The following is an 8,838-nucleotide window of genomic DNA, read 5'->3' as shown; positions in this document are numbered from 1 at the left end:
AATTGGCCTTTCTTCATACGTCAATGAGTCATCCATTGTCAGTCCCTCCGGCTCCAGTACATGAGACACATCAGGTACATATCGTTTCAATTGTGAGACATGAAACACATTATGTACTCTGTCCAGTTCGATTGGTAGGGCCAATCGGTATGCCAGTTTCCCACTCTTTCTAAAATTTCGTAGGGTCCTATAAATCGAGGGCTCAGTTTCCCTTTATTTCCAAATCTTTTGACCCCTTTGGCGGGTGAGACTATGAATTGTCGCCTTAGATCAGCATAGGAGTTTTGGCGATCTTGTGCGATTTTCATTCTCCCCTGAATCACTTTGATTGCTTCAATGGTTTCTTGTAAGTACTGAGGTCCAAGAATAACAGCATCACTCTTATCGCTCCAACATAGTGGACTTCGACACTTCTGTCCATATAATGCTTCGTAAGGAGCCATTCTTATAGTGGCATGATAGCTGTTATTGTATGAAAATTCAATTAGATCCAACTGCTCATCCCACGAACCCTGGAAATCGAGTGCACAACCTCTGAGCATATCTTCCAAGGTCTGGATTGTCCGCTCCGTTTGACCATCGGTGGCAGGATGAAATGCTGTGCTCCGCTCCGTTTGACCATCGGTGGCAGGATGAAATGCTGTGCTCATCTTGAGTTGACCATCGGTGGCAGGATGAAATGCTGTGCTCATCTTGAGTTGCGTACCCATGGCTACTTGTAATGTTTCCCAAATCTTGAGTTGCGTACCCATGGCTACTTGTAATGTTTCCCAAAATCTTGATAGGAACCGTGAATCTCGGTCTGAAATAATATCGCGTGCTATCCCGTTATATTTAACCACATACTTGATGTAGGCTCTTGCCGTTTTCTCCATTGACCAAGTTTTGTTCATCGGAATAAATCTTGNAGTTCCTAAAATTTTTACGGTTCGTGACCGGGACGTACGATCGCAGCTTATTACTAACTGTCCTTACTTATAATAATTCTTTTGAGGCATCGGGAGACCATCTCATGAATGTTATAGCCTAAGGAAATATTTTTCGAACCTTAATTTTACTGAAATAGGTGAGGGNCTTCCATTGAGGAACCTCCAATGGTTGTAGCAACCCTTTCGGCTTACTTCTCTCTGCCTTAACCTTTTGGCAATTCAAACATTTAGCAACAAATTCCGCAATATCTTTCTTCATGCCCATCCACCAGAAATTTTGCCTCAAATCCTTGTATAGTTTGTCCCCTCCTAGATGAACATAATAAGGTGTGTTGTGACTTTCTCTCATTAATTGGTTCATTAATTCCTTACAACTTGCAGGNTTAAGAAAAGTTTCGTCCCCGAAACTTACTTTCTCAGTAGACCGCTACCTACTTTCATGCACACATATGGCAATTAGCACATAGAACATTGCACATCATGTATCTTAGCTACATAACAAGTAGGTTGACTCTTACTTACTTGAGTTAAACAACTCTAGATATCGTTCCATCATCACATCTCCCAATTCCCAAGTAGCTTCTTCTGGGCTATGGTTTGACCATTGAACTTTGATCATTCTGATCGACTTCCTCCTCGTGTCTCGGGTTTTAGAATCCATGATTTAAATTGGCCTTTCTTCATACGTCAATGAGTCATCCATTGGCAGTCCCTCCGGCTCCAGTACATGAGACACATCAGGTACATATCGTTTCAATTGTGAGACATGAAACACATTATGTACTCTGTCCAGTTCGATTGGTAGGGCCAATCGGTATGCCAGTTTCCCACTCTTTCTAAAATTTCGTAGGGTCCTATAAATCGAGGGCTCAGTTTCCCTTTATTTCCAAATCTTTTGACCCCTTTGGCGGGTGAGACTATGAATTGTCGCCTTAGATCAGCATAGGAGTTTTGGCGATCTTGTGCGATTTTCATTCTCCCCTGAATCACTTTGATTGCTTCAATGGTTTCTTGTAAGTACTGAGGTCCAAGAATAACAGCATCACTCTTATCGCTCCAACATAGTGGACTTCGACACTTCTGTCCATATAATGCTTCGTAAGGAGCCATTCTTATAGTGGCATGATAGCTGTTATTGTATGAAAATTCAATTAGATCCAACTGCTCATCCCACGAACCCTGGAAATCGAGTGCACAACCTCTGAGCATATCTTCCAAGGTCTGGATTGTCCGCTCCGTTTGACCATCGGTGGCAGGATGAAATGCTGTGCTCATCTTGAGTTGCGTACCCATGGCTACTTGTAATGTTTCCCAAAATCTTGATAGGAACCGTGAATCTCGGTCTGAAATAATATCGCGTGCTATCCCGTTATATTTAACCACATACTTGATGTAGGCTCTTGCCGTTTTCTCCATTGACCAAGTTTTGTTCATCGGAATAAATCTTGCTGTCTTGGTCAACCGATCAACAACAACCCATACTTGGTCGTTTCCGGCTCTTGTTCTTGGCAATCCTCCCACAAAGTCCATGGAGATTGAATCCCACTTCCATTGAGGAACCTCCAATGGTTGTAGCAACCCTTTCGGCTTACTTCTCTCTGCCTTAACCTTTTGGCAATTCAAGCATTTAGCAACAAATTCCGCAATGTCCTTCTTCATGCCCATCCACCAGAAATTTTGCCTCAGATCCTTGTACAGTTTGTCCCCTCCTGGATGAACAGAATAAGGTGTGTTGTGACTTTCTCTCATTAATTGGTTCATTAATTCCTTACAACTTGCAGGTATGATCCATCTGCCTTTGAATCTCATGCTCCCATCCGGATGCAATTCAAATGGACCATGTTTTCCATCCACCATTTTCTCCTTGATATTCTTTACCCAGTCATCCTCCCCTTGGGCTTGTTTGATCTCTTCAAATAGAGATGGAGTGGCCGATAGGTAATATAGTTTCATCTCTTGGTCTGCCTGACCACACATTGTTATTTCCAGATTGAGTTTCTGAAAATCCTTGCATAATTGTTCAGGTAATACCCAGAGAGCATGATTCGGCTTTCGGCTCAAAGCATCTGCTACCTTGTTTGCCTTACCCTCTTGGTATTGGATTTCCAGATCGTAATCCTTGATTAACTCCAACCATCTCCTTTGCCTTAAGTTAAGATCCCTTTGAGTGAAGATGTACTTCAAACTCTGATGATCCGTAAAGATCTTGCAAGTGACTCCATAAAGATAATGTCGCCAGATTTTTAGGGCAAACACCACAGCTGCTAGTTCCAGATCGTGGGTTGGGTAGTTAGCCTCGTGTGGTTTTAGTTGACGAGATGCGTAAGCTATTACCCTTCCATGTTGCATCAAGACACATCCCAGTCCTTTGTGAGACGCATCTGTGTATAGTTCATAGCCTTCCGTTCCCACGGGTAAGGTTAACACTGGGGCAGTTGTTAACCTCTTCTTGAGTTCCTAGAATGCCTGCTCGCATTCTCCAGTCCAACTGTACTTGGTAGTCTTCTTGAGCAGATTGGTCAAAGGTCTTGCTATCTTTGAGAAATCCTGGACAAATCTCCTGTAATAACCTGCCAATCCCAAGAAACTTCGGACTTCTGTAACCGATTTGGGTGGTTCCCATTCTATTACGGCTCTTATTTTAGTTGGATCCACCACTATTCCTTCCCTGGTGATTATGTGACCCAGGAATGCTACTTCCTCTTTCCAAAATTCGCATTTGGAAAGTTTTGCGTAAAGTTTCTTTTCCCTCAACATTTGTAGCGTCGTCCTGAGATGCTCTTCATGCTCTTCCGGTGTCTTAGAATAAACCAAAATGTCATCTATGAAGACGACAATGAACTTATCCAGGTATGGAAGGAAAATCCTGTTCATTAAGTCCATGAAAGTTCCTGGTGCGTTGGTCACTCCGAACGGCATAACTGTGAATTCGTAGTGCCCATACCTAGTCCGGAATGCGGTTTTGGAAATATCCTATTCCGCGACTCGCACTTGGTGATACCCTGACCGTAAATCAATTTTTGAAAACACGCCTACTCCCCTCAGTTGATCAAACAGATCGTCGATCCTGGGCAGTGGGTATCTGTTCTTCACTGTGACTCGATTGAGCTCTCTATAGTCAATGCACAATCTTAGGCTTCCATCCTTTTTCCTTACAAACAGTACCGGTGCGCCCCAAGGTGACACACTTGGTCTAATAAATCCCTTCTCCAATAACTCTGCCAGTTGAGCCTTCAACTCCTCCATCTCCTTCGGTGCCATTCGATAAGGCGCCTTCGAGACTGGTGCGGTTCCCGGTACGAGGTCGATGGTAAATTCCACTTCCCTCTCTGGCGGCATTTCCGTGAGGTCATCCGGGAACACATCGGGAAANTTGTATAGTTTGTCCCCTCCTAGATGAACATAATAAGGTGTGTTGTGACTTTCTCTCATTAATTGGTTCATTAATTCCTTACAACTTGCAGGTATGATCCATCTGCCTTTGAATCTCATGCTCCCATCCGGATGCAATTCAAATGGACCATGTTTTCCATCCACCATTTTCTCCTTGATATTCTTTACCCAGTCATCCTCCCCTTGGGCTTGTTTGATCTCTTCAAATAGAGATGGAGTGGCCGATAGGTAATATAGTTTCATCTCTTGGTCTGCCTGACCACACATTGTTATTTCCAGATTGAGTTTCTGAAAATCCTTGCATAATTGTTCAGGTAATACCCAGAGAGCATGATTCGGCTTTCGGCTCAAAGCATCTGCTACCTTGTTTGCCTTACCCTCTTGGTATTGGATTTCCAGATCGTAATCCTTGATTAACTCCAACCATCTCCTTTGCCTTAAGTTAAGATCCCTTTGAGTGAAGATGTACTTCAAACTCTGATGATCCGTAAAGATCTTGCAAGTGACTCCATAAAGATAATGTCGCCAGATTTTTAGGGCAAACACCACAGCTGCTAGTTCCAGATCGTGGGTTGGGTAGTTAGCCTCGTGTGGTTTTAGTTGACGAGATGCGTAAGCTATTACCCTTCCATGTTGCATCAAGACACATCCCAGTCCTTTGTGAGACGCATCTGTGTATAGTTCATAGCCTTCCGTTCCCACGGGTAAGGTTAACACTGGGGCAGTTGTTAACCTCTTCTTGAGTTCCTAGAATGCCTGCTCGCATTCTCCAGTCCAACTGTACTTGGTAGTCTTCTTGAGCAGATTGGTCAAAGGTCTTGCTATCTTTGAGAAATCCTGGACAAATCTCCTGTAATAACCTGCCAATCCCAAGAAACTTCGGACTTCTGTAACCGATTTGGGTGGTTCCCATTCTATTACGGCTCTTATTTTAGTTGGATCCACCACTATTCCTTCCCTGGTGATTATGTGACCCAGGAATGCTACTTCCTCTTTCCAAAATTCGCATTTGGAAAGTTTTGCGTAAAGTTTCTTTTCCCTCAACATTTGTAGCGTCGTCCTGAGATGCTCTTCATGCTCTTCCGGTGTCTTAGAATAAACCAAAATGTCATCTATGAAGACGACAATGAACTTATCCAGGTATGGAAGGAAAATCCTGTTCATTAAGTCCATGAAAGTTCCTGGTGCGTTGGTCACTCCGAACGGCATAACTGTGAATTCGTAGTGCCCATACCTAGTCCGGAATGCGGTTTTGGAAATATCCTATTCCGCGACTCGCACTTGGTGATACCCTGACCGTAAATCAATTTTTGAAAACACGCCTACTCCCCTCAGTTGATCAAACAGATCGTCGATCCTGGGCAGTGGGTATCTGTTCTTCACTGTGACTCGATTGAGCTCTCTATAGTCAATGCACAATCTTAGGCTTCCATCCTTTTTCCTTACAAACAGTACCGGTGCGCCCCAAGGTGACACACTTGGTCTAATAAATCCCTTCTCCAATAACTCTGCCAGTTGAGCCTTCAACTCCTCCATCTCCTTCGGTGCCATTCGATAAGGCGCCTTCGAGACTGGTGCGGTTCCCGGTACGAGGTCGATGGTAAATTCCACTTCCCTCTCTGGCGGCATTTCCGTGAGGTCATCCGGGAACACATCGGGAAANGCATCTGCTACCTTGTTTGCCTTACCCTCTTGGTATTGGATTTCCAGATCGTAATCCTTGATTAACTCCAACCATCTCCTTTGCCTTAAGTTAAGATCCCTTTGAGTGAAGATGTACTTCAAACTCTGATGATCCGTAAAGATCTTGCAAGTGACTCCATAAAGATAATGTCGCCAGATTTTTAGGGCAAACACCACAGCTGCTAGTTCCAGATCGTGGGTTGGGTAGTTAGCCTCGTGTGGTTTTAGTTGACGAGATGCGTAAGCTATTACCCTTCCATGTTGCATCAAGACACATCCCAGTCCTTTGTGAGACGCATCTGTGTATAGTTCATAGCCTTCCGTTCCCACGGGTAAGGTTAACACTGGGGCAGTTGTTAACCTCTTCTTGAGTTCCTAGAATGCCTGCTCGCATTCTCCAGTCCAACTGTACTTGGTAGTCTTCTTGAGCAGATTGGTCAAAGGTCTTGCTATCTTTGAGAAATCCTGGACAAATCTCCTGTAATAACCTGCCAATCCCAAGAAACTTCGGACTTCTGTAACCGATTTGGGTGGTTCCCATTCTATTACGGCTCTTATTTTAGTTGGATCCACCACTATTCCTTCCCTGGTGATTATGTGACCCAGGAATGCTACTTCCTCTTTCCAAAATTCGCATTTGGAAAGTTTTGCGTAAAGTTTCTTTTCCCTCAACATTTGTAGCGTCGTCCTGAGATGCTCTTCATGCTCTTCCGGTGTCTTAGAATAAACCAAAATGTCATCTATGAAGACGACAATGAACTTATCCAGGTATGGAAGGAAAATCCTGTTCATTAAGTCCATGAAAGTTCCTGGTGCGTTGGTCACTCCGAACGGCATAACTGTGAATTCGTAGTGCCCATACCTAGTCCGGAATGCGGTTTTGGAAATATCCTATTCCGCGACTCGCACTTGGTGATACCCTGACCGTAAATCAATTTTTGAAAACACGCCTACTCCCCTCAGTTGATCAAACAGATCGTCGATCCTGGGCAGTGGGTATCTGTTCTTCACTGTGACTCGATTGAGCTCTCTATAGTCAATGCACAATCTTAGGCTTCCATCCTTTTTCCTTACAAACAGTACCGGTGCGCCCCAAGGTGACACACTTGGTCTAATAAATCCCTTCTCCAATAACTCTGCCAGTTGAGCCTTCAACTCCTCCATCTCCTTCGGTGCCATTCGATAAGGCGCCTTCGAGACTGGTGCGGTTCCCGGTACGAGGTCGATGGTAAATTCCACTTCCCTCTCTGGCGGCATTTCCGTGAGGTCATCCGGGAACACATCGGGAAACTCACGCACCACCGGGATCTGATTTATTTCAGGTTCTTCCATCCCAGCTTCTTGCATCAAACAGAGGTACACTTCACACCCCTTGCGAGCGTACTTCATCAGCCTCTGCATCGTCATCAACCTTGGTTCAGGTTGCTTCTCCATTCCCCGATAGGATATCCTCCTCCACTTCGGTCCTCGCAGGACAACCTTTCGCTCACTGCATACTATCTAGGCTTTATGCTTATCCAACCAGTCCATTCCTAGTACCACATCAATACCCTCTAGATCGAAACGAATGAGGTTTCCGGGACAGTTGGATCCCGCTATTTCTATTGTGATATTGTCATATCCCTCCTTATAGGCCACTACTATTCCCGAGGCAGTTCTTACNGATGATATAAACGAATTGGTAGCTCCTGTATCGAACAATACTAAGCCAGGTTCTGAGTTAATAAGGAATGTACCGGTCACAACGTCGCTAGCCTGAGCTTGCTTGCTGTTAACGATGTAGATCTTGCCTTGGTTAGCTGTGCTACTTTCTCCCACGGGTGCTTTCCCTTTGTTGGTGGGATTTGGAGCTGCGTTAGCCGGCCTCCCCCGGTTTCCCTGTTGAGAGTTGCCTCCTCCATTTCTTGTCTCCGCAGGCCTCTGACTGGTGTTCCCACCGAATCCTCCTCTTTGGTTGTTTTTCTGAGAGGAGTCCCGATAATTGTCCATCCTAGTTTGGCACTCGTAGTACTTGTGTAATACCCCGTATTTTCCTAACATTATTATTTTATCCTAAGGCGTTGACATTCATAAGTTATGATCTTCAGATATTTCAAAAGAATTTTTATAAGTGAGTATAGTTGTTATTAAGCTGCGATCGTACGTCCCGGTCGCGAACCGTAAAATTTTTAAGGAACGAATTTTCAGCTCGGATTTCCTAGGAAATGGATGATTATGCATATTATGACTAAGTATGAACTTCCTGCTTAGTTAAGTTGGAATTAGACGGACTACAAGGGTGAAAATTTATTTTGACCGTAACATCGCAGAATTTCGCGGTGTACCGAACCTAGCCCAATTTTGAGTTTCAGTCTGAGATAAATTTTTAGTTTCGGAATTATTCCTATTTAAATTATTTCCTACCGAAATTATATCTGTTTTGACCCTTACCAGTCCAATTGAAGATATTTTTCTTGAGTTACCATAAGATTTTGACACTTGTCACCATTTCTAGCCACATGTTATTATTTAATTAATTCTTGAAGATGATCCAAATAATGTGGCTTATCCTACAAGCTCCCTCATATAATATATAAGCTTTGTCTTTAATTTTTTTTCCATTTCCCTTCAAATTGCCGAAATCAAAGAGAGAGAGAGAAAGTGTGATCATCTTCATCTTCTTCACCATTTTTCCTCCATTAAAGCTCGCTTCCATAGCCAAGTTTCTTCACAAGTGTCAAACTATTCGGTAAAACTTCGATTTTATTCGGTAGAAAGCTTTGTTTTTCCTCCTAGAGCATGAATCTAAGCTTAAGTTCTTAATATTTGTTGTTATGGTGTTGATTTTGATCTT

Source organism: Ipomoea triloba, chromosome 1, assembly GCF_003576645.1.
Source record: "Ipomoea triloba cultivar NCNSP0323 chromosome 1, ASM357664v1".
NCBI lineage: Eukaryota > Viridiplantae > Streptophyta > Magnoliopsida > Solanales > Convolvulaceae > Ipomoea > Ipomoea triloba.
The sequence above is the reverse complement of the archived record's forward strand: the minus strand, read 5'-3'. Positions refer to the sequence as shown.